We start from the raw sequence: 25,998 nt of genomic DNA on the forward strand, positions 1-25,998 counted from the left end.
GCTAGGGCATACAGAAGACGGGCTAGTGTATTCAGAAAATAGGCTAGTGTATACCGAAGACAGGCTTTTGTATGCAGAAGACCGGCTAGTGTATACAGAGAAACTAGTGTATAACAGAGTGTATATAGAAGACAGGCCAGGGTGTAAAGAAGACAGAGTAATGTATACAGAAACAGAAAACATGTTTGTGTATATAGAGAGGCTAGTGAATTTAGAGGGTAGGCTAAGTGATAACAATAGACAATCTCTAATGGAGTTTGTCTCATTGCCATGTTATGCCTTTTCATTCTTATGCTAAATATAGACTACACGATTTTAATCACCCACATCAAGCATGCAATAAAACTATCATACATCAAAATAAACCATGTACTGCCAAAACAATAACGGCCAATAACTTAAAAAATTACTTATCAGTCAATGACTTAACAAAATAAACTTTGCACTCTTTTGCTCTATTTTGCATATTTGTAATTCTCCACATCAACTGTCACTTTGATATCACCACTGACGACACACCATCCTGACTTATTTTGCTTTATTTATTATTAGAAATAGAGAGTACTATCTCAAAACCACTTAAATCTATTCACTTCGATGAGGTCTACCGCTAATTGTACGGTAATGCAAAATGTTCACAAAACCATCCATTTGCTACCAGACATGCTGCACATATTATGAGTAATGTAACTATCGCTCGCTAACGATGTAAAAAGTTTTATTGCTTTTCTGACATTAACCGAGTATCTCTGACATTAACTGAGTATCTCTCTGCACTAGGATCATTGCACAGTTAAAACACAGTGACAAAACATTTCTTTTTACCGCAGCAAAATGTGAGAAAAGCAGTGTAAGCCGTCTTTCTGCCATATGCTTCAGAAAATTAATGTACCGCTTTTAAATCCATATCAATTCCACATCCTAATGTAAACTGTCTAAAATTTTAACATTTACTGATAGCAATTACTGATATTACATTATGATTATACCAGTGGAAATGAACGCGTTATGGAATTGTCAAATTAATCATAATCTCAGAGTTAACTTAGCTGATAAATTTACGATTTACTCAACGATTTACTCAACGATTTAAACTTAGATTTTTTCAGGCTAAGTCAATTTAATCTTAAATAATTTATACTATATTCTACTGTACTCCTAAATAATGTACTGTTTTTCTGTATTTTAGCCGTGCTCATATTTCGTGTTATGTTGCCATTCCGACAATCGGCCTTAATGAGGATATTACTTTGCAACAATCTCTTGATCCCTTTTGTGTATTCACTTTATCTGTATTTATATTTACTGCCTCAATATACTTATTATTATTATATTATAGAGATTACTATCTCTAAATCATTGTAAACGTAACCATAGATATAATGTCTACAGCTAATTTTACGTTAAAGCAAAATTCACACAAAACCATCTTTTTAAAACCTTTTAAAGCCGGCACATTAAGAATAATGCAACCATCTCTCTACCTCTATGCAATAGGATTCTCTTTCTGACTCTATTTTGTATATTACTTCAACTGTCACACTGATAACCATTTGTAACACATAACACTGGCAACACATTTTTTAAAAGCAGCAAAATGCGAGAAAGTGGTTGCAGTAGCAAAGGATAGCAATAAAGTTTGATTACATTAATAACACATAATTCAACTATTTTACATTCACATCAAGCATACATCCTATTGTAAACTGTCTATCACTATTAATTTTCAGGGTTACTGATACATTATGCGGATAACCAGTGGAAACGGAGAAAAGTCAGTGTAAGCCGCCTTCGTGCGTAACAAAATTAATGGCACGATTTACACGTTGGAATTTACAAGCTACGTTAATTTACTCTTAAATAATGTATACCCTTTAGCTGCTTAGCTCACACTTTGCTGTATGTAGCCGCGTTAACTGTATTAATGGTTTCATGTAAGTAACCAATGGGGATTGACATTTCATGTCTATCTCACATCTCTAATGCAATTTGTCTCTTTAAAATTTCATACTTTTCCGGTTATTATACTTTCTCATCCTTAAAGACAAGTTGCTGATATTTTATGATTACAGCAATCATCTCATCTAATTGCTAGTCCGATATTCTAACTTGGTATTACTTTGCAAGGCTCTATTGAACAATGTAAAGGTAAGCTAGATATTTTGTGTATTTCCACTTAAACTCGACCTGTTTATACTGTCTCAATATTATCCTTTCTAATTTTGCTAAATTAGATTATAGGGTTTGCTATGTCTAAATCCACCTTTATTACGTATACTGCTACTTTTAGGATAATACAAAACCATCTTTTGCTTCTTTACACGCTTCACATATTAAGAGTAATGCAATGCTACCGATGTGAACAGTTCAATTGCTCTTCTTACATTTAGCTGGTATCTCTCTGCTATAGGAAACTGAATTTGTATTACAACGATAACTCATCTAATATCAGTCCACTCAGTGCTACCGGGATAACTTTTTCATTTAGAGTAATGAAATGATTTCTCAGTCATTTTGAAGCTACTGTAAAAAACGCTTCCGATCTCTTTTCAACTGCAATACTTAAGCTCTGCAATATAAAGGAATATTTAGCTGCTTAGCTCAAACTTTGCTGTACGTAGCCGTGTTAACTTTATTAATGGTTACCAATGGGGATTGACATTTCATCTCTAATTCACATTCACATTTCTAATGCAGTTTGTCTTTTTGCCATGTCATCCTCTGCCAGTTATTTTCCTTTCTTATCCTTATGCTATATTTGGGGTATATTTACTACATTATTAAAGACACGTAATGAACCCGATTGATAAAAATCTACACACGTCGTTGCTGTCATTTCCTGTATTTCCACTTAAACTCGACTTGTATATACTGTCTCAATATTAATCTGTGTTATTTTGCTATATTTATTATTAGAATAACCAGATTACGATCTCTATATCCTGGTAAACCAACTCACACAAAACCATCTTATTTCTACCTTACACGCAGCAATAAATATTAAGATATTAACATTTAACCGGTATCTCTCTGCAATAGTAAACGGAATGGGTAGATCACTCATCTAATATCAGTCTTCTCAGTGCTACCGGAACAACTTTTACATTTAGAGTAATGCAACGATTTCTCAGTTTTATGAAGCTACTGCAACTAACGCTTTGGATTTCTTTCCTGTTAAATTACGCTCTGCAATATTAAGCCATGTAAATTGTCCTATTGGTCTACTAACAATGCTATGTATAATAATACAAATCTTTCAAAAGCAATATCGTCTCACTACAATACTTACACTCTGCATAATAAATATGATTAATGCGACTAATGCTAATAATAAAGTCGTCTAAAACTCGGCTATAGGTAGAGAATAAAACTATCTTACATCAAAATAAACCATGTACTGCCAAACCAATAACGGCCAATTACTTAACGTCTATCAGTCAATGACTTAACAAAATAAACTTAGCCCTCTTTTGCTCTATTTTTTATATATGTAGTTCTCTACATTAACTGTCACATTGATATCACCACTGACAACACACTACTGACCTTTTAACAGCACCAAATATGAAAAAAGCACTGTAACTCTTTACATGATTTAGATGTAGTTGCATTAGCAAAAAATAAAGTTATGTCTTCTGTACACGCTAGCCTTTCTGTATACATTAATCTTTCTGTGTACACCAGTCCCTCTATATAGACTAGCCTCTCTGTCTTCTGTATACACGTGCCCGTAACCTATATACACTAGCCTGCCTTCTTTTTACAATAGTCTCGGTGTCCCAGCCTCTCTGCATACTCTAGCCTCACTGAATTCCCCAGACTCTCTTCTATTCTTCTTCTATACACAAGCCTATCTGTAAACAATAGCTTGTCATCTGTACACAGTAGCCTCTCTGTATACACTAGCCATTCTTCTGTATACACTAGGCTCAGGGGAATAACATTAGCCTATCTGTATTACCTTGTTTGACTTTTCTGTTTTCTCTTTCTATTCTAGGGTGTACCTCGCCGTATACCCAAGCCAGTCTTATTACCCCAGCCTCATTCCAATTATAATAGCCGCACTGGGTTTTTGACAGGCGGTCTTGTGTTGGGTTTTTTCAGTCTGCTCAGCCATCTTCTTGCAGGGGTTCTTCGGGTCAGCCCTTGCTCCCTTTTCCCCACGTATCCTCTCATTCACAAGAAGTTCATTCTCATGTCTGGGTTACCTTGGGCATCAGGCTCATCCTATCCTTCACGGGACATTCATTTGGGTTTGCGTAGCTTGCAGGCTCTTAGGGGGTTCCTTCTCATCTCCAGGTCAGCAGTCGGTGGGTTCTACTCTCACAGCGGTAACTTACTGGTTACTTACAGTTGGCATTTGGGCATACGTCATTTTATGGATGGGATCTTTACTAGCCTCTCTGTCTTCTGTATACACGTGCCCGTAACCTATATACACTAGCCTGCCTTCTTTTTACAATAGTCTCGGTGTCCCAGCCTCTCTGCATACACTAGCCTCACTGAATTCCCCAGACTCTCTTCTGTATACCTCGCCGTATACCCAAGCCAATCTTATTACCCCAGCCTCATTCCAATTATAATAGCCTCACTGTATACCCCAGGCAGTCTTGTGTTGGGTTTTTTCAGTCTGCTCAGCCATCTTCTTGTAGGGTTCTTCGGGTCAGCCCTTGCTCCCTTTTCCCCACGTATCCTCTCATTCACAAGAAGTTCATTCTCATGTCTGGGTTACCTTGGGCATCAGGCTCATCCTATCCTTCACGGGACATTCATTTGGGTTTGCGTAGGTCAAGAGTCGGTGGGTTCCACTCTTACAGCGGTAACTTACAGTTGGCGTTTGGGCATATGTCATTTTATGGATGGGATCTTTACCTTTCCTTTTCCACCTATACTTGTGTCTTTTTGCCCTCCAATGGGAGATGCCACCTGTCAAGTGGTGCCCCTCCGACAATGTCGTCGGGGTATATGTGGAGCATCCAGGGGGAGGCAGGGACCACCCAAACAGTGAGGGGTAACGCCTCCAATGGGGACAGGTGTCAGACAGGAGGATAGCGGTGTCTTGTACAAGTTGGTTAATTAGACAAGTCATCCAGTGTGTTCCTGTGAGCAGCGGAAGGAAAGGTCGGTAAGGATTATGAATGGGTGGGGGCCAGGGAGTGCATAAAACTGCCACCAGATGACCGGGGCAGAGAGGGCAAGGGGATGAAAGTCAGATCTAGTAGGTGGGGGGGGGGGGTGAGGAGTCTCACTCATATTACTCACGTTGGCCATCCCTTGAAGCTGAGCTCTCTGCATACCCAGGATGTTCTTCTGTATAATCTAGCCTATCTGTATACATTAGCCTGTCTTTTGTACACATTAGCCTCTCTGTATCAACTAGCCGGTCTTTTGTATACACTAGTCCGTCCCTAGCTTGTCTTTTATACACATAGTCTCTCGGTATACCCCGCCTTTCTGTATACATCTTTATACCCTAGCCTCTATGTATAATCTTGACTCTCATTATACCCCAGCCTGTATTCTGTTTACCCAATTTTGTCTTTTATATAAACTAGCCTGTCTACTGTATAACTTAGCTTCTCATTATACCCCGGCCTCACTGTCAGCTTGTCTCTGTACACTATGCTGAGCAGACTGAAAAAACCCAACACAAGACCGCCTGGGGTATACAGTGAGGCTATTATAATTGGAATGAGGCTGGGGTAATAAGATTGGCTTGGGTATACGGCGAGGTACACCCTACAAAAGAAACAGAAATCAGAAAAGTCAAACAAGGTAATACAGATAGGCTAATGTTATTCCCCTGAGCCTAGTGTATACAGAAGAATGGCTAGTGTATACAGAGAGGCTAGTGTGTACAGATGACAAGCTATTGTTTACAGATAGGCTTGTGTATACAGAAGAGAGTCTGGGGAATTCAGTGAGGCTAGAGTATGCAGAGAGGCTGGGACACCGAGACTATTGTAAAGAGAAGGAAGGCTAGTGTATATAGGTTACGGGCACATGTATACAGAAGACAGAGAGGCTAGTCTATATAGAGGGACTGGTGTACACAGAAAGATTAATGTATACAGAAAGACTAGCATGTACAGAAGACAGGACTTTATTTTTTGCTAATGCAAATACTTCTAAATCATGTAAAGAGTTACAGTGCTTTTTTCATATTTTGGTGCTGTTAAAAGGTCAGTGGTGTGTTGTCAGCGGTGATATCAATGTGACAGTTAATGTGGAGAACTACAAATATACAAAATAGAGCAAAAGAGAGCGTTCTATCTAGCCTCTCCATGGAAGCCAGCCTTTATTCTGTATTCACTAGCCTTTCTTCTGTATGCTGTAGTCTTCTATATATACTAGCTTCTCTCTACACCCTTGCATCTCTATACACCAGACTCTCTGAATACACTATACCACAGCCTGTCTTCTGTATACACTAGACTGTAAAAACTAGCTAGAATACACCAGCCTGTCTTCTGTACCCACTAGATTCTCTGTATACACTACCCAGTCTTCTGTATACACTGTCAGCTTGGATGTATACCCAAGCCTGTCTTCTATATAAACTAGTCTCTCTATATGCACTGTCCTATCTGTATACACTCGACTCTCTCTATACACCAACATCTTTGTATATACTAGCCTCTCTTTAAACTAGCCTCTCTGTGTACCCCAGCCTCACTGTTTACTCTAGCATCTCTGTATACTCAAGCCTATCTGCATACACGAGTCTGTATTCTGTATACACTAGCCTCTCTTTAAACTAGCCTCTCTGTATACCCCAGAATAACTGTATACTATAGCCTCTCTGTATACACTAGCATTTCTGTACACATCACCCTATCTGTATTCACTAGCCTCTCTGTATACCCCAGCCTGCCTCTCTCTATACACTAGCTTTTCTTCTGAATATAATAGTCTCAGTCTCTCTCTATAACCAAGCCTGTTTTATCTATACATTAGCATGTGTCCTGTATACACTAGCCTGTCTTCTTTATTCTCTAGCCTACCTTCTGTATACCTTAGCCTCTCTGTATAAACTAGCCTTCCTTCTATATACACTGCCATTTATGAGGTAAACAAAGAGTCTAGTGTACATAAACGACAGGCTAGAGTATAAAGAGAGGATAGGGTATACAGAAGAAAGCCTAGTGTATACAGAACACAGGCTAGTACCCTGAGCCTGGGTGAGAGAGGAGGAGGAGCATTAGGAGGGCTTGGTCTTTCACATCCGACCAAGTGTTCGGCATGATGTGGCTCAACACGTCCAGCTGCCGAAAATAAGGACAAGCGTGGGAGGCACACAACACCCACTGTAACAGTGCTAGGTTCCTGCATTACAGAAACAGAACACCAGCGATAAGGGGTATCTTCAGGTGTATACTGTGCAGGAGGCACACAACACCCACTCTAACTTATGCACTGCAGATGCCTGTATTGCAAAAATTGAACACCAGTAATAAAGGGTAGCTTCAGGTGTGTACTGTGCAGGAGGCACATAACACCCACTGTAACAGTGCTAGGTTCCCAAGCAGTAAAGACACTGTCCCTGCCTATCGTCCTCTTTCCCTGACCGCCGCAACACACTATACAAGGCCGCCGCGCTGGCGGCCTTATATAGTGTGGGGTGTGTACTAAACCCCCTTGAGCTATAATTGGCCACAGGAATACTGCCTGTGGTCAATTGTGGCTCTCCTCTCAGAGGATGTCACATTTGTTCTTATTATATAGAACTTATTATGCTCCTCGTAAACTTTTTCAATTTGGCCGAACGGCCGCACGCAAGTTGCCCCCGGTGCGGGAACATGGGGGGAGACATGATGCACATGTTTTGGAGATGCCCGAAGTTGATCTCCTACTGGACGGAGGTGACAGGAACCATTGATCGGGTGTTTGGAACCTCCACCCGGATGGAGGCGAAGTATTGTCTCCTGGGATTAGTTGAAGGAGTTGGAAACCCGGGAAGCAGCCAGATGGCAGTTCTGAGATGCCTATTTCAGGCAAGGAAACTGATTGCCCAACCCTGCTTAGCCTCCAATGTTGGCAATGACTTGTTTTTTTTAGCTTGTTTCCCAAGATCACCATGTTGGCGTTTGTCAAGATGGTTGAGAGTGCCCAAAGAGATCGTCTATGGCCCCATCCCCTTGAAAGTGCCCGATCTTGTCTGATCTCGGAGGTTAAGCATTGTCGGGCCTGATTAGTAACTGGATGGAAGACCGACTGGGAATACCAGGTGCCGTATGCTTATTTCTTGATTATACATCACGGGACACAGGATCATTACATAATGGGTTATATAGGCACCTCTGGTGATTGGACACTGGTTAACTCCCGATTAAGGAGAATTCCTTCCCTATATAACCCCTCCCATATGGGAGGCACCTCATTTTTCCCTTCGCCAGTGGTGGTTGGTCACATAAAACATGAGCTATGAAGAAAGTTCTGTGCAGGTCCCTGCGGGGGCCTAAGGGCTACAACAAACCGTATCCATATCTCGGGCCGATATTTTGACTCCCAAGATGATATGGTACCCGGGCCTCGTCATCTGAAGAAACAAGGTTTTGCCTGTAAGTCCTCTCCTATTGGAAGACTGGGCTCTGGGAAAACCAGACTTACTGTACTATTTACATAGTGGCACGAAAGTTTCTGGCAGAGTCTTTTACAGGGTCCAGGTAGGAGGTTCTTCTGAGAAGGAACCCCAAAAAAAAACCTGAAGGTTGGCACAACTCTGCCCTGCCGTGATGGGTGAAGGCTGGAATCTGTCTGTTTTCAGCAATTCCTGCGGCGAGGACAGGTAAGGGAAGTTAATCCTGTATAAATTATATTATGGATTTCTTCAGTGTAGTTGTATGTCTTACCTGGTTTCCACCACTAGGGGGAGTAAGAGCAGCCTGATGCATACTTACATGCCTTTCAGATATACACGCTCAGTGAAGCCTGGTTCTCCCAGATGACTCATGTCTCCACTGCAATCTCTGCCACAATGAAGGTAATACAGGGGTCCCACGTAGTCTGGGGGTCCCAGACAGCTCCAAAGGCAATTCCCTTCCCCCTGGATACCGGCAGTCCTCGTGCACGCGCGCCAAGCACGCTCCCGTGCTAATGGAGGAGGCAGGAGTGTGTTTGCGAGCCGCGTCGTTCGGTTTGCACGGCGCTGTTCTGCGCAGGCGCCAGGCGGCAGTTTTACAGCCCAGAGCGTCAGGGGGCTGTAAGTGGAGACACAGGAGCTGTGGGCAGTAAGCATCCCAAGGGATTGGATCCAGGCAAACCTAAGACACCTAGTCAGCATCAGGTTGTGTAGTTTAAGCATATATATTTATTGTGAGACTTTAAGCACAACAGTGATTGCACTTTGTACTAGTACCTCTGCTTTGTAGCTTAGGACTATGTCTCCTCGTAAGAGGGTCTCAGGGGGAGATAACAAGGACACTGGTAAGTCACCGCCTAGGTCTAGGGGTTCTAAAAATGCCTGTAGGTTACCATCCCCCCCCCTGCAAGACTGGAGTCAGCCTCACAGGATGAGTCAGTGCCCCGTCAGGATTTGCAGCCTCTCCTAATATTTCAGCCCCGGTATACATCACTGAGGACTCCCTTAGGGCTACATTGGAGGGTTTTGAAGGGAGAATCATGAATTTTATTTCAGCTTCCCTGAAAGATAGCAGGAAAAGGGGTAGATCCCCTCCCTCTACTGAGATTCCTCTTTCAGATGACACTTCTGACAATGAGGAGAGATCCCTATCTTGGGACAGGGATCTTGAGCAGTCGGATGAATCAGAGGAAGAGGAGAGAGTCCCCTCCACCCAGGCGCTCAGAAAACAGGTGCAGTATTATACTGAATTGGTGCGTACCACATTCAGAATGCCTGCTGCTGAGATCGCTACGTCCTCTGTTTCTTCCCTGGGAGTCAGGAAAATCCCACAACCTGCCTTTTCCTTTCCAATTAATCCCTTAATGGATAAATTGTTGTATGAGGATTGGGGACATCCCGATAAACTGTTTGCTCCTCCTAAAAGGTTTTCTATGCTTTATCCTCTGGAGGAAAGTTTCACCAAGAAATGGGGGGTCCCATCTGTCGATGCGGCTGTTTCTTGCGTGAATAGAAACCTGACCTGTCCTTTGGATAATGCTCAGGTATTTAAAGATCCAACTGATAAGAAGCTGGAAACATTATTAAAAGCCTCCTTTTCCATGACTGGCACTGTAGTGCAACCTACAGTCGCAGCTGTGGGGTTGTGTCAGTTCCTCAAGGAACAGGTTAAGCAGATGCTTGGCCTCCTTCCCAGTGAGGAAGTGGAGAATTATGCAGAAATACTTCAAATTCTGTGTTTCATGATTGATGCGATTTTGGATTCTGTCCAACAAGCATCTCGTTGGTCTCTCCAGTTGGTACACATGCGAAGGGCCCTATGGCTAAAGAATTGGGCAGCTGAGCTATCATGCAAGAAGTATTTGATTGGGTTCCCGTTTAAAGGGGAACGTTTGTTTGGAGAAGAATTAGACAAATTCGTCCAAAAAATTTCAGGGGGTAAATCTACTCTCCTTCCAGTCAAAAGGAGCAAACGTCCATCATTTAGGCGTTCTCTCTCTCCCAGAGCATCAAGCTCTAAGCAGTGGCGACGGCCTTCTCAACCCCCCTCTACAGGAAAGGCTCAAGGCCGGGCCCAGGGGCAGAAGAAATCCTGGGGGCGAAAGCCTGCCAAGCAGAGCCCGAAAGCTTCCTTGTGAAGGGGCGCCCCCGCTCGGCCAAGTGGGGGGAAGGCTCTTGCAGTTTGCAGAAGCCTGGCGGGAAGAGATCCGGGATGAGTGGGTGATCTCTTCGGTATCTCTGGTCTACAAGCTGGAGTTTCAGGAGATTCCACCTTCTCGCTTTCTAAGGTCAAGGATCCCCAGGGACCCAGTAAAGCACAGACCGCTATTTCTGGCCTTAGATCACTTACTATCCCAGGGGGTGATAGTAGAAGTGGACCCAAAAGAACAGGGTTCAGGGTTTTACTCGAATCTCTTCACCGTTCCAAAGCCAAATGGAAGTGTCAGACCTATCCTGGATCTGAAGGATCTGAACCGTTTTTTACGCATCCGGTCCTTCTGAATACAGTCAATTCGCACTGTGGTCTCCTCCCTGCAAGGGGGAGAGTTTATGGCATCAATAGACATCAAGGATGCATATCTCCATGTGCCAATTTTTCCCGCACACCAAAAGTATCTAAGGTTCGCGGTAGAGCGGCGCCATTTTCAATTTGTGGCCTTGCCGTTCGGGCTAGCTACGGCCCCTCGAGTCTTCACAAAGATTCTGGACCCTCTCTTGGCAAACCTAAGAGCTCAGGGTATAGCCGTCATGGCTTATCTAGACGATTGGCTTCTCATAGAGAAAACAGTAGCGCTCCTGAACCACAGTGTTACCAGAACGCTAGAACAGCTGGAACGCCTAGGTTGGATTATAAACCTAGAAAAGTCGTCCCTACAGCCTGCTACCAGGTTGGAATACCTGGGTATGGTTATCGACACTGCTCAGGGCAAGGTGTTTCTACCAAGGCCAAAAGCCTTGGCCATTGGGGATCTGGTGCGCCTAATTCTGGGCAGAAGATCTTCCCCCATTCGGTTGTGCATGAGACTGTTAGGGAAAATGGTCGCCTCCTTTGAGGCCGTTCCATTCGCCCAGTTCCACTCAAGGCCTCTGCAAAGATGCATCCTTGCGGCTTGGAACAGGAAGCCCCAGTCCTTGGATCTTCCTATGCGTCTATCCCCAGGGACACGCAAGAGTCTCGTCTAATGAGTCTAAGAGTCTCGTTACAAACCGAGAATTTGCTGAAAGGCAAAACTTTTCTTCCTCTTCCATGGAAGATTATTATGACAAATGGCAGCCTGACAGGCTGGGGAGCAGTGTTGGAGGAGACGTGCTCGCAGTGGAAATGGTCTGCAATCGAGAAGCTATTGCTCATAAATGTCTTGGAGATCCGGGCAGTTTATATGGCTCTCATAAACTGGTCTTTCAGACTACGGGGTCTCCCTGTTTGGGTTCAGTCCGACAATGCCACAGCAGTGGCCTATATCAATCACCAGGGCGGTACCAGGAGTCTGGTTGCGCAAAAAGAGGTGAATCGCATACTTGTCTGGGCAGAAAGGCATGTTCCATGCCTTTCTGCAGTCTTCATTCCAGGAGTGGAAAATTGGCAGGCGGATTTTCTGCGCCACCAGCAGTTGTGCCCAGGAGAATGGGCTCTGCACCCCGACGTGTTTTGGAACATATCGCAGGTGGGGTACTCCAGACGTAGATCTGTTTGCGTCCAGGTTCAACAGAAAACTGGACAAATTTGTGTCAAGGACAAGAGGTACACTCGCTCAGGGGTCGGATGCTCTGACAGTTCCCTGGGATCAGTACAATTTGATTTATGCCTTCCCCCCGTGCCTGCTTCTGTTGCGGTTCCTGGGAAGAGTCAAGAGGGAAACAAAGTCGGTTCTTTTGGTAGCCCCTTGCTTTGCCCAGGCGACCGTGGTACGCAGAGATCATGAAGTTGGCAGTAGGCAGGCCGTGGATCCTCCCTCTCCAACCAGATCTGCTCTCACAGGGTCCTGCTTTACACAGTCCTGCTTCACACAGTCTGAATTTGACGGTTTGGCTGCTGAGACCCACATTCTGAGAGACCGTGGGCTTTTCGTTGCCAGTCCTTTCTATTCTGGTCAATGCCAGAAAGCCGGCCTCCAGGCTTATTTACTACAAAATCTGGAGGGCATATGTTTCCTGTTGTGAACTCAGGAAATGTCATCCTAGAAAGTATGTCATTAGCAGGATCTTGGCCTTCCTCCAGTCAGGCCTAGAAATGAATTTGGCCGTAAGCACTATCAAGGTGCATATTTCGGCCTTGTCAGTGTTTTTTCAGAAACCACTTGCATCGCATTCCCTGGTGCGGGCTTTCATCCAGGGGGCTATGCGGATAAGGCCGCCAGTCAAACCTCCGGTATGCCCATGGGATCTGAATTTGGTTCTCTCAGCTTTGCAGGGGCAACCTTTTGAACCTTTGCATCAGGCTTCGTTAGTTCTTTTGACTAAAAAATTGGTTTTCTTGGTAGCCATATCCACGGCTAGAAGAGTGTCAGAACTAGCAGCTCTCTCCAGTAAAGAACCGTATCTAATTATTCATAAGGACCGGGTGGTAATGCGTCCCAACAGGTCCTTTCTGCCTAAGGTGGTTTCAGGATTCCATTTGAATCAAGATGTAAGCCTACCATCCTTTTTTCCGGACCCACAGTCCGCAGAAGAAGAATCTTTGCACACTTTGGATGTGGTAAGGGCAAGGCCTATAGTGTTAAAGGGAAGATCCCTCCTTTTCAAGTGAAAGCGCACTCAACTAGGGCTGTAAGTGCTTCTTGGGCAGTGCATCACCAGGCCTCCCTGGCTCAGATCTGTAAGGCTGCAACTTGGTCAACAGTCCACACATTCACCAGATTCTATCAGGTGGATGTCAGAGGGCAAGAGGATATCGCCTTTGGGCGCAGTGTACTGTAGGTTGCAGTTTAGGTCCTCCGGTCCTTGGCGGTCTATATATTATGATCTGTGTCTCCCTCCCCTCAATCTGAGCATTGCTTTGGGACATCCCACTATGTAATGAAGCTCCTGTGTCCCGTGATGTATGATCAAGAAAATAGGATTTTTATATACAGCTTACCTGTAAAATCCTTTTCTTGAGAGTACATCACGGGACACAGGGCTCCCACCCCTCTTGGGTTTTACGTGGTTTCCTATTGCTTTGCTACAAAACTGAGGTGCCTCCCATATGGGAGGGGTTATATAGCGGAGGAATTTTCCTTAATTGGGGGTTAACCAGTGTCCAATCACCAGAGGTGCCTATATAACCCACTATGTAATGAAGCTCCTGTGTCCCGTGATGTACTCTCAAGAAAAGGATTTTACAGGTAAGCTGTATATAAAAATCCTATTTTTTATGTTGTTGGCGTTGACCTGTTTTTTTTTGCTTGTTTCCCAAGATGACCATCTTAGCGTTTGTCAAGAGGGTGAGAGTGCCCAAAGAAAGTGCCTACGGCCAAATCACCCTGAAAGTGCCCAATCTTGTCTGATCTCGGAGGCTAAGCATTGTCGGGCCTGATTAGTAACTGGAGGGGAGACCGACTGGGAATACCAGGTACCGTAGGCTTCTTTTTATGCTGTTGGCGTTGACATGTTTTTTTTTTCCGCTTGTTTCCCAAGGTGACCATCTTGGCATTTGTCAAGAGGGCTGAGAGAGCCCAAAGAAATCTCCTACGGCCACATCACCCTGAAAGCGCCTGATCTCATCTGATCTCAGAGGCTAAGCAGGGTCCGGTCTGGATAGTACCTAATTACAGGTGCCGTAGGAATCTTTTTATATTGTTGGCTTTGACCTGTTTTTTTTCCGCTTGTTTCCCAAGGTGACCATTTTAGCATCTGTCAAGAGTTTTGAGTATGTCCCGAAGCGTTCGCCTTAGGCCACATCACCCTGAAAGCGCCCGATCTCAGAGGCTAAGCAGGGTCAGGGTCAGATGGGAGCCCGCCAGGGTCTATGTTGTTGGCGTTGACCTGTTTTTTTTTTACTTTTTTCCCAAGATGACCATCTTGGCATTTGTCAAGAGGGTTGAGAGTGTCTGAATAGAACACCTATGGCCACATCACATTGAAAGCGCACAATCTCATCTGATCTCAGAGGCCTAGCAGTGTACGGCCTGGTTAATACCTGTATGGGAGACCATCTGTGAATACCAGGTGCCGTAGGCTTCTTTTTATGTTGTTGGTGTTGACCTGTTTATTTTCGCTTGTTTCCCAAGTTGACCATCTTGGCGTTTAACAAGAGGGTCGAGAGTGCCCAAAGAGATCACCTACGGCCCCATCACCCTGAAAGCACCCGATCTTGTCTGATCTCGGAGGCTAAGCAGTGTCGGGCCTGGTTAATACCAGGATAGGAGAACGTCTGGGAATAACAGGTGCCGTAGGCTTCTTTTTATGTTATTGGCCTTGACCTGTTTTTTTTTTTTCACTTGTTTCCCAAGGTGACCATCTTGGCATTTGTCAAGAGGGTTGAGAGTGTCCGAAGAGATCACCTACGGCCCCATCACCCTGAAAGCGCCCAATCTCGTCTGATCTCGGAGGCTAAACAGTGTCAGGCCTGGTTAGTACCTGGATGGGAGACCGCCTGGGAATACCAGGTGCCATAGGCTTCTTTTTATGTTGTTGGCTTTGACCTGTTTTTTTCGCTTGTTTCTGAAGGCGACCATCTTGGCGTTTGTCAAGAGGGTTGGGCGTGTCTTGAGGAGAATGCTTATGGCCACATCACCCTGAAAGCATCCGATCTCGTCTGATTTCAGAGGCTAAGCAGTGTCAGGCCTGGTTAGTACCTGGATGGGAGACTGCCTGGGAAGACCAGGTGCCATAGAAGGATGTGGCCTGGTTAGTGTCTTGATTGGGAGATCGCCTGGGAATACCGGATGCCGTAGGCTTCTTTTTATGTTGTTGGCTTTGACCTGTTTTTTTTAGCTTTTTTCCCAAGGTGAGCATCTTGGCTTTTGTCAAGAGGCTTCAGAGTGCCCAAAGAGAGTGCCTACGGCCAAATCACCCTGAGAGAGCCCAATCTCATCTGATCTTGGAGGCTAAGCAGCGATGGGCCTGGTTAGTACCTGGACGGGAGACAGCCTGGGAATACCAGGTGCCGTAGGATTCTCATTAAGTTGTCGGCGTTGACCTGTTTTTTTTCCCTTTTTTTCCCAAGGTGACCATCTTGCCATTTGTCAAGAGGGTTGAGAGTGCACAAAGAAATTTCCTACGGGCACAACACCCTGAAAGCACCCAATCTCGTCTGGTCTCAGAGGCTATGCAGGGTTGGGCCTGGTTTGTACCTGGATGGGAGACCGCCTGGGTTTTCCAGATGCCGCAGGCTTCTTTTTATGTTGTTGGTGTTGACCTGTTTTTTTTCGCTTGTTTCCCGAAGTGATCATCTTGGCATTTGTCAAGAGGGTAGAGAGTGCTTAAAGAGATCGCTTACAGCAGCATCACCCTAAAAGCACCCTATCTCTTCTGATCTTGGAGGCTAAGAAGGGTTGGGCCTAGTTAGTACTTGAATGGAAGATGGCCTTGGAATACCAGGTGCCGTATTCTTCTTTTCATGTTGTTGGCGTTGACCTGTTTTTTTTCGCTTGTTTCCCAGGGTGACTATCTTGCCATTTTTCAAGAGGGATGAGAGTGCCCAAAGAGATTGCCCATGGGCACATCACCGTGAAAGCACCCAATCTCCTCTGATCTCAGAGGCTAGAAAGGGTCGTGCCTTGTTAATACCTGGATGGGAGACCACCTGGGAATACTTACTGGGCTAATACTGGGCTTCTTTTTATGTTATTGGCGTTGACTTGATTTTTTGTTTGCTTCCCAAGGTGACCATCTTGGCGTTTGTCAAGAGGGTTGAGCGTGCCTGAAAAAAATCTACTATGGCTGCATCACCCTGAAAGAGCCCAATCTCATTTGATCTCAGAGGCTAAGCAGGGTTGGGACCTGGTTAGTACCAGGATGTGAGACCGCCTGGGATTTCTCAATGCCATAGGCTTTTTTTTAAGTTGTTGCTTGATTCCCAAGGTGACCATCTTGGCGCTTGTCAAGAGGGTTGAAAGTGCCTGAAGGGATTGCCTACGGGCACATCACCCTGAAAGCACCCGGGAATACCAGGTGTCATAGGCTTCTTTTTATGTTGTTGGCGTTGACCTGTTTTTTTTTAGCTTGTTTCCCAAGGTCACCATCTTGGTGTTTGTCAAGAGGGTTGAGAGTGCCTGAAGAGATTGCCTATGGCCACATCACTCTGAAAGCACCCAATCTTGTCTGATCTTGGAGGCTAAGAAGAGTCAGGCCTGGTTAGTACTGGGAGACCACCTGGGAATACCAGTTATTGTAGGCTTCTTTTTATGTTGTTGGCGTTGATTAGTTTGTTTTTTTCCGCTTGTTTGCCAAGGTGACCATCTTGGCATTTGTCAAGGGGGTTGAGAGTGCCCAAAGAGATCGCTTACAGCAGCATCACCCTGAAAAAGCCCTATCTCTTCTCATCTCTGAGGCTAAGAAGGGTTGGGCCTAGTTAGTACCTGGATGGGAGATGGCGTTGGAATACCAGGTGCCGTATTCTTCTTTTTATGTTGTTGACATTGACCTGTCTTTTTTCGCTTGTTTCTCAAGGTGACTATCTTGGCATTTGTCAAGAGGATTGAGAGTGCCCAAAGAGATTGCATATGGGCACATAAGCCTGAAAGCGCCCGATCTCCTCTGATCTCAGAGGCTAAACAGGGTTGGGCCTTGCTAGTACCTGGATTGGAGACCACCTGGGAATACTAGGTGCTGTAGGCTTCTTTTTATGTTGTTGGCGTTGATTTGTTTTTGTTTTGTTTGTTTACCAAGGTGACCATCTTGGTGTTTGTCAAGAGGGTTGAGAGTGCCTGAAGAGCTTGCCTATGGCCACATAACCCTGAAAGCACCAGATCTCCTCTGATCTCAGAGACTAAACAGGGTCGGGCCTTGTTAATACCTGGATGGGAGACCACAAGAAGTCTACAGCACCTAGTATTCCCAATACTAGGTGCTGTAGACTTCTTCTTATGTTGTTGGCGTTAACTTGTTTTTTTTTGTTTGTTTCCCAAAGTGACCATCTTGGCGTTAGTCAAGAGGGTTGAGAGTGCCTGAAGAAATCTCCTACGGCCACATCACCCTGAAAGAGCCCAATCTCATCTGATCTTAGAGGCTAAGCAGGGTTGGGACCAGTTTAATCCCTGGATGGGAGACCGCCTGGGATTTCCAGATGCCGTAGGCTTCTTGTTATGTTGTTGCTGTTGACCTATTTTTTTCCGCTTGTTCCCAAGGTGACCATCTTGGCATTTGTCAAGAGAGTTGAAAGTGCCTGAAGATATTGGCTACAGCCACATCACCCTGAATCTGTTCCATCTCATCTGATCTTGGAGGCTAAGCAGGGTTGGGCCTGGTTAATGCCTGGATGGGAGACCGCCTGGGAATACCAGTTGTCGTAGGCTTCTTTTTTTTTTCTCCAAACAGGGGAAGACGGTCCCCAGAGTACATAATGCAACAGAGAAATACAGAGCAAAAAGCAGCTGAACAATACTTGATACAGGTATATTCGCAAATGTGAGTCTGCCTTCCATCAATCATAATGATTCAAGGCACGGATAAAGTACAAGAATTTTTGTGTTATGCATCGGATCTCTGTCCAGAAGTCCACCAAGCTGGGGCAGGACCAAAAAATGTGGAGCAACGTGCCCTCTTCTTCTCCACACCTCCAGCATAAGTTCGAGGAAGAGGGGAATTATTTATGCAGCTTTGATGGTGTCAAATACCACCTGGTGAGAAGTTTAAAGTTTCTATCTTCGTGCACAGCGAGGTTTTGAGAGCCAAAGTGATAATGCGTTGTCTCTGTGCTGGGGAAAACGAGCAATTAAGGTCCTTTTCCCAGTTGGACAGACAGGTTAAGTGTGGGTGATCTGTTTGAGAGAGAATGTGGACCAAAGGGCCTTCGCTCCTGCATAGAGTCTCAAACTCCATCTGAGGGCGGGCAAAAGTTTGAGCATTGGGGATGGAATGGAGAAAATGATGTTGTTGCGCCGCTCTCCAAAAAGGCAGTTGGAAAAGCCCTGTGGGATCTGTTAGGGTTGAGAAAGAAGGCCATTTTCCATCAATGACGAATTTAGACCCATTGGTCTAGGTTGGAATTTCTAAGTGGGTCCCCGGTTCAACGTTCGGATGGTCACGTATAGGGAATAGGGGGGAAGTCAAAGACGTGAGTGTGTTTTGGGTAGCGATCAGTTGACTGACTTTCAATGAAGCCCCTATAGTGGGATGTGACGTCAATTCTGTGGGTAAATCCTTATAGCACCACATGGCGCTTCTTAGCGGAATTCGGGAGTGAGATTGTCCTAGTTGCACCCAGAGCTTAGAAAGTTTGTTTCCATTCCAGTCCAATACACACCCCAGATGGGAGGCCAGGTAGTAGCATCGCAAGTCAGGGAGAACCAACCCTCCCTGTTGTTTAGACAATGTCAGCTGTGACCACTTAAGTCTGGGATTTTTGTGGTCCCAGTTAAATTGAGTGAGCAGGGATTGAGCTTGCTTAAAAAACGGGACTGGACTCTGGATCAGAAGAGCTTGGAAAAGATAGGTACATTTAGGGAGTATGTTCATTTTTTTTTGTCAATTAACTTTTTATTGTTTCCAACAATGCATTACACATCATGTCGCATTACATTAGAATAGTTCCACAAGAAAGAAAATGCGCAAACTATGGGATCTTCCGCCCTTCGATCCACAGGCAGCCCTCTGGAACAGGCATAGACCTGGCCAAATAGACTCCCCCCCGATCAACCAGGCCAACACTGGATACAAGAGTATAGCGCCAACCGTCACATTAGCCAGCGAGAGATCCCAATATCTATATGCTTAGATCTACAAATATTTCACTCGTGTGCGGTCTCGGCAGCGAATCACAGCTGGTCCTCCCGAAGTTTCCATGGGCTCCAAACCACGTCATGAGCCTCTATCCGGTCCTGTATCCTGGCGGTCATCCTCTCCATCAATTCCACGTCTCTAATTCTAGTATGGAGCACGTCTAGGGTGGGAGGCTGTACTTTTTTCCAATGCAGGGCAATGAGACACCTCGCCGCTGTCAGGATATGTCTCGACAGTTTCTTTCGGGACTTTGTCAATTTGGGAAAGGGGATGCCCAGCAGGAAAGTCTTATGCCCCGTACACACGAGAGGGATTAAGTCTGACAGACTTCCGACGGAGTTCTAGCGGAGTTCCGCCGGAGTTCTGGCGGACTTTTCGACCGAACGGACTTGACCACACACCATCACACCAAACTCCGACGGAGTCGAACGTGATGACGTACGACTGGATTCGACGTAGGAAGTTCATAGACAGTAGCCAATAGCTGCCCTAGCGTCGGTTTTAGTCCGTCAGGGTAGCACACACACGAGCGGATTTTTCGAAGGGGACCGGGTCCGGCGGAGTTCCGTCTGGAAAATTTGAAGCATGCTTCATTTCTAAAGTCCGTCAGACTTTAGCGAAGCTAAAGTCCGTTGCAGCCCACACACGATCGGATAGTCTGACGGACTCAGTCCGTCGGAGTTTGGATGTCGAAAAGTCCGCTCGTGTGTACGGGGCATTAGGGTCTAATGTCACTTGCTGATCTAGTACAGTAGTCAAGAGGCGCTGGACCTCTTCCCAGAAGGGAACCACGAGGGGGCACCGCCAGTAAATGTGGAACAATGTTCCCCTGTGGGCCTGGCATCTCCAGCATCTGTCGGATGAGGCGGGATAGATGGCATGTAAAACGTCCGGGGTCATATACCAAAAAAATAAAATTTTATACGCATTCTCCCGGTACAGTGTGCACATCGAGCTTTTCGAGGCCTGGGACCATATCAACTGCCACTGCTCCTCCGTAATCTCCTCACCCAACGCCTCCTCCCACTTGCATATAGGTATGGTTGCCTTTCAAAGCTTTAGGGGGAGCGTTGATTATTTTATAGATGGTTGATACCAATCCCCTTTGGGCCGAGCCCGCTAGGATCACAGTCTCAAATGCGGAGGGTGGAGAAAAGCGCAGGTCAGAAGATATGGTCTGGGCGTAATGTCGTATCTGTAAATAACTATAAAAACTCTGTCGTGGGAGATCAAATTTAGATTGAAGGTCGGCATAAGACAACAGCCTCCACGACCTAGGATCCACCAGGGATTAACAAGGCCCGACCCTGTTTAGTCTCTGAGATCAGACGAGATCTGGTGCTTTCAGGGTTATGTGGCCATAGGCAAGCTCTTCAGGCACTCTCAACCCTCTTGACAAACACCAAGATGGTCACCTTGGTAAACAAACAAAACAAAAACAAGTCAACGCCAACAACATAAAAAGAAGCCTACAGCACCTAGTATTCCCAGGTTGTCTCCAATCCAGGTACTAGCAAGGCCCAACCCTGTTTAGCCTCTGAGATCAGAGGAGATCGGGCGCTTTCAGGGTTATGTGCCCATATGCAATCTCTTTGGGCACTCTCAACCCTCTTGACAAATGCCAAGATAGTCACCTTGAGATACAAGCGAAAAAAGACAGGTCAATGTCAACAACATAAAAAGAAGAATACGGCACCTGGTATTCCAACGCCATCTCCCATCCAGGTACTAACTAGGCCCAACCCTTCTTAGCCTCAGAGATGAGAAGAGATAGGGCTTTTTCAGGGTGATGCTGCTGTAAGCGATCTCTTTGGGCACTCTCAACCCTCTTGACAAATGCCAAGATGGTCACCTTGGGAAACAAGCGAAAAAAAAAAAAAGGAATCAACGCCAACAACATAAAAAGAAGCTTACAATAACTGGTATTCCCAGGTGGTCTCCCATCCAGGTACTAACCAGGCCTGACTCTTCTTAGCCTCCAAGATCAGACAAGATTGGGTGCTTTCAGAGTGATGTGGCCATAGGCAATCTCTTCTGGCACTCTCAACCCTCTTGACAAACACCAAGATGGTGACCTTGGGAAACAAGCTAAAAAAAAACAGGTCAACGCCAACAACATAAAAAGAAGCCTACGACACCTGGTATTCCCAGGTGGTCTCCCATCCACGTACTAACAAGGCCAGACTCTTCTTAGCCTCCAACATCAAACGAGATCAGGTGCTTTCAGGGTGATGTGCCCGTAGGCAATCCCTTCAGGCACTTTCAACCCTCTTGACAAACGCCAAGATGGTCACCTTGGGAAACAAGCAAAAAAAAACTAAGTCAATGCCAACAACTTAAAAAAAAAAGCATATGGCATTGAGAAATCCCAGGCGGTCTCCCATCCAGGTACTAACCAGGCCCGACACTGTTTAGCCTCCGAGATCAGACAAGATTGGGTGCTTTCATGGTGATGGGGCCGTAGGTGATCTCTTTGGGCACTCTCAACCCTCTTGACAAATGCCAAGATGGTCACCTTGGGAAACAAGTGAAAAAAGAAACCAGGTCAAGGCCAATAACATAAAAAGAAGCCTACGGCACCTGTTATTCCCAGACGTTCTCCCGTACTGGTATTAACCAGGCCTGACACTGCTTAGCCTCCGAGATCAGACAAGATTGGGTGCTTTCAGGGTGATGGGGCCGTAGGTGGTCTCTTTGGGCACTCTGGACCCTCTTGTTAAACGCCAAGATGGTCACCTTGGGAAACAAGCGAAAATAAACAGGTCAACACCAACAACATAAAAAGAAGCCTACGGCACCTGGTATTCACAGATGGTCTCCCATACAGGTATTAACCAGGCCGTACACTGCTAGGCCTCTGAGATCAGATGAGATTGTGCGCTTTCAGGGTGATGTGGCCATAGGTGTTCTATTCAGACACTCTCAACCCTCTTAACAAATGCCAAGATGGTCATCTTGGGAAACAAGTGAAAAAAAACAGGTCAACGCCAACAACATAGACCCTGGCGGTCTCCCATCTGGCCCTGACCCTGCTTAGCCTCTGAGATCGGGCGCTTTCAGGGTGATGGGGCCTTAGGCAAACGCTTTGGGACATACTCAAAACTCTTGACAGATGCTAAAATGGTCACCTTGGGAAACAAGCGAAAAAAAACAGGTCAAAGCCAACAATATAAAAAGATTCCTACGGCACCTGTAATTAGGTACTATCCAGGCTGGACCCTGCTTAACCTCTGAGATCAGATAAGATCGGGGGCTTTCAGGGTGATGTGGCCGTAGGAGATTTCTTTGGGCTCTCTCAGCCCTCTTGACAAATGCCAAGATGGTCACCTTGGGAAACAAGCGGAAAAAAAAAACATGTCAACGCCAGCAACATAAAAAGAAGCCTACGGCACCTGGTATTCCCAGTCGGTCTCCCTTCCAGTTACTAATCAGGCCCGACAATGCTTAGCCTCCGAGATCAGACAAGATCGGGCACTTTCAGGGTGATTTGGCCGTAGGCACTTTCTTTGGGCACTCTCACCCTCTTGACAAACGCCAAGATGGTCATCTTGGGAAACAAGCAAAAAAAAACAGGTCAACGCCAACAACATAAAAAATAGGATTTTTATATACAGCTTACCTGTAAAATCCTTTTCTTGAGAGTACATCACGGGACACAGAAGCTTCATTACATAGTGGGTTATATAGGCACCTCTGGTGAGTGGACACTGGTTAACCCCCAATTAAGGAGAATTCCTCCCCTATATAACCCCTTCCATATGGGAGGCACCTCAGTTTTGTAGCAAAGCAATAGGAAACCACGTAAAACCCAAGAGGGGTGGGAGCGCTGTGTCCCGTGATGTACTCTCAAGAAAAGGATTTTACAGGTAAGCTGTATATAAAAATCCTATTTTCTTGATCATACATCACGGGACACAGGAGCTTCATTACATAGTGGGATGACCCAAAGCAATGCTCAGATTCAGGGGAGGGAGACACAGATCATAATATATAGACCGCCAAGGACCGAAGGACCTAAACTGCAGCCTACAGTACACTGCGCCCAAAGGCGATATCCTCTTGCCCTCTGACATCCACCTGATAAAATCTGGTGAATGTGTGGACTGATAACCAAGTTGCAGCCTTACAGATCTGAGCCAGGGAGGCCTGGTGATGCACTGCCCAAGAAGCACTTACAGCCCTAGTTGAGTGCGCTTTCACTAACGAAGCCTGATGCAAAGGTTCAAAAGGTTGCCCCTGCAAAGCTGAGAGAACCAAATTCAGATCCCATGGGCATACCGGAGGTTTGACTGGCAGCCTTATCCTCATAGCCCCCTGGATGAAAGCCCGCACCAGGGAATGTGATGCAAGTGGTTTCTGAAAAAACACTGACAAGGACGAAATATGCACCTTGATAGTGCTTACGGCCAAATTAATTTCTAGGCCTAACTGGAGGAAGGCCAAGATCCTGCTAATGACATACTTTCTAGGATGACATTCCCTGAGTTCACAACAGGAAACATATGCCCTCCAGATTTTGTAGTAAATAAGCCTGGAGGCCGGCTTTCTGGCATTGACCAGAGTAGAAAGGACTGGCCCCGAAAGCCCACGGTCTCTCAGAATGTGGGTCTCAGCAGCCAAACCGTCAAATTCAGACTGTGTAAAGCAGCATGGTAAATTGGACCCTGTGAGAGCAGATCTGGCCGGAGAGGGAGGATCCACAGCCTGCCTACTGCCAACTTCATGATCTCTGCGTACCACGGTCGCCTGGGCCAAGCCAGGGCTACCAAAAGAAGTGACTTTGTTTCCCTCTAGACTCTTCCCAGGAACCGCGGCAGAAGCGGGCACGGGGGGAAGGTATAAATCAAATTGTACTGATCCCAGGGAACTGTCAGAGCATTCGACCCCTGAGCGAGTGTATCTCTTGTCCTTGACACGAATTTGTCCAGTTTTCTGTTGAACCTGGACGCAAACAGATCTACGTCTGGAGTACTCCACCTGCGACATATGTTCCAAAACACGTCGGGGTGCAGAGCCCATTCTCCTAGGCACAACTGCTGGCGGCGCAGAAAATCTGCCTGCAAATTTTCCACTCCTGGAATGAAGACTGCAGAAAGGCATGGAACATTCCTTTCTGCCCAGACAAGTATGCGATTCACCTCTTTTTGCGCAACCAGACTCCTGGTACCACCCTGGTGATTGATATAGGCCATTGTCGGACTGAACTCGAACAGGGAGACCCCGTAGTCTGAAAGAACAGTTTATGAGAGCCATATAAACTGCCTGGATCTCCAAGACATTTATGGGCAATAGCTTCTGGATCACAGACCATTTCCACTGCGAGCACGTCTCCTCCAACACTGCTCCCCAGCCTGTCAGGCTGCCATTTGTCATAATAATCTTCCATGGAAGAGGAAGAAAAGTTTTGCCTTTCAGCAAATTCTCGGTTTGTAACGAGACTCTTAGACTCGTTAGACGAGACTCTTGCGTGTCCCTGGGGATAGACGCATAGGAAGATCCAAGGACTGGGGCTTCCTGTTCCAAGCCGCAAGGATGCATCTTTGCAGAGGCCTTGAGTGGAACTGGGCGAATGGAATGGCCTCGAAGGAGGCGACCATTTTCCCTAACAGTCTCATGCACAACCGAATGGGGGAAGATCTTCTGCCCAGAATTAGGCGCACCAGATCCCCAATGGCCAAGGCTTTTGGCCTTGGTAGAAACACCTTGCCCTGAGCAGTGTCGATAACCATACCCAGGTATTCCAACCTGGTAGCAGGCTGTAGGGACGACTTTTCTAGGTTTATAATCTAACCAAGGCGTTCCAGCTGTTCTATTGTTCTGGTAACACTGTGGTTCAGGAGCGCTACTGTTTTCTCTATGAGAAGCAAATCGTCTAGATAAGCCATGACGGCTATACCCTGAGCTCTTAGGTTTGCCAAGAGAGGGTCCAGAATCTTTGTGAAGACTCGAGGGGCCGTAGCTAGCCCGAATGGCAAGGCCACAAATTGAAAATGGCGCCGCTCTACCGCGAACCTTAGATACTTTTGGTGTGCGGGAAAAATTGGCACATGGAGATATGCATCCTTGATGTCTATTGATGCCATAAACTCTCCCCCTTGCAGGGAGGAGACCACAGTGCGAATTGACTGTGTTCAGAAGGACCGGATGCGTAAAAAACGGTTCAGATCCTTCAGATCCAGGATAGGTCTGACACTTCTATTTGGCTTTGGAACGGTGAAGAGATTCGAGTAAAACCCTGAACCCTGTTCTTTTGGGTCCACTTCTACTATCACCCCCTGGGATAGTAAGTGATCTAAGGCCAGAAATAGAGGTCTTTGCTTTACTGGGTCCCTGGGGATCCTTGACCTTAGAAAGCGAGAAGGTGGAATCTCCTGAAACTCCAGCTTGTAGCCCAGGGATACCAAAGAGACCACCCACTCGTCCCGGATCTCTTCCCGCCAGGCTTCTGCAAACTGCAGGAGCCTTCCCCCCACTTGGCCGAGCGGGGGCGCCCCTTCACAAGGAAGCTTTCGGGCTCTGCTTGGCAGGCTTTTGCCCCCAGGATTTCTTCTGCC

The 25,998-nt window shown here is 45.9% G+C and overlaps 9 pseudogenes; 6 read left to right on the top strand and 3 right to left on the bottom strand.

Moving 5' to 3' along the window:
* The first annotated feature begins 8,120 nt into the window (after nucleotides 1-8,120).
* LOC143929121 (5S ribosomal RNA) lies at nucleotides 8,121-8,239 on the top strand (annotated as a pseudogene).
* Nucleotides 8,240-14,025: 5,786 nt separating this feature from the next.
* LOC143929102 (5S ribosomal RNA) lies at nucleotides 14,026-14,144 on the top strand (annotated as a pseudogene).
* Nucleotides 14,145-14,839: 695 nt separating this feature from the next.
* LOC143928855 (5S ribosomal RNA) lies at nucleotides 14,840-14,958 on the top strand (annotated as a pseudogene).
* A 103-nt stretch (nucleotides 14,959-15,061) lies between these two features.
* LOC143928724 (5S ribosomal RNA) lies at nucleotides 15,062-15,180 on the top strand (annotated as a pseudogene).
* A 99-nt stretch (nucleotides 15,181-15,279) lies between these two features.
* LOC143928989 (5S ribosomal RNA) lies at nucleotides 15,280-15,398 on the top strand (annotated as a pseudogene).
* A 160-nt stretch (nucleotides 15,399-15,558) lies between these two features.
* LOC143928765 (5S ribosomal RNA) lies at nucleotides 15,559-15,677 on the top strand (annotated as a pseudogene).
* Nucleotides 15,678-20,910: 5,233 nt separating this feature from the next.
* Nucleotides 20,911-21,029, bottom strand: LOC143928940 (5S ribosomal RNA; annotated as a pseudogene).
* A 322-nt stretch (nucleotides 21,030-21,351) lies between these two features.
* LOC143928871 (5S ribosomal RNA) lies at nucleotides 21,352-21,470 on the bottom strand (annotated as a pseudogene).
* Nucleotides 21,471-22,824: 1,354 nt separating this feature from the next.
* LOC143928733 (5S ribosomal RNA) lies at nucleotides 22,825-22,943 on the bottom strand (annotated as a pseudogene).
* Nucleotides 22,944-25,998: the final 3,055 nt, after the last annotated feature.

The sequence above is a fragment of the Lithobates pipiens genome, unplaced genomic scaffold (genome assembly GCF_037356315.1).
Source record: "Lithobates pipiens isolate NorthernLeopardFrog02 unplaced genomic scaffold, aLitPip1_a1.2 Scaffold_23, whole genome shotgun sequence".
Taxonomy (NCBI): Eukaryota; Metazoa; Chordata; class Amphibia; order Anura; family Ranidae; genus Lithobates; species Lithobates pipiens.